Source organism: Sinocyclocheilus grahami, unplaced genomic scaffold (assembly GCF_001515645.1).
Source record: "Sinocyclocheilus grahami isolate Dianchi unplaced genomic scaffold, SAMN03320097.WGS_v1.1 scaffold1916.1, whole genome shotgun sequence".
NCBI classification, from domain to species: domain Eukaryota; kingdom Metazoa; phylum Chordata; class Actinopteri; order Cypriniformes; family Cyprinidae; genus Sinocyclocheilus; species Sinocyclocheilus grahami.
The window spans coordinates 88,862-89,190 of NW_015507095.1; positions in this window are offsets into that span (position 1 = coordinate 88,862).

A 329-nucleotide genomic window follows, 5' to 3' on the forward strand; every position below is an offset into this window, starting at 1 on the left:
AATTTGAAAGTGAACTGATCTTTTAAGTTATCACCGTCTGTAGCGTAAACCAACAAGTTGATGGACATTGAATGGAGTTCCTGAGGTAAACCAACATTGTGACATTGTTTACAAGCTCTTTCATTCAACACTCACTGAGTGATTACATGAGGCATGATACATACGTACAAAGTTGTACCGTTTCTCTCAACACCTTCTGATGTTCATTCATGTTTATTTTGTGACATAACTGAAGAGATGATCGGTTCATGCACCACATGCTAATTGTTGAAATTATGTAGTGAAATTGTAAATTTACAGAATTTGAAAGCTGGGACTTTGTTTCATAT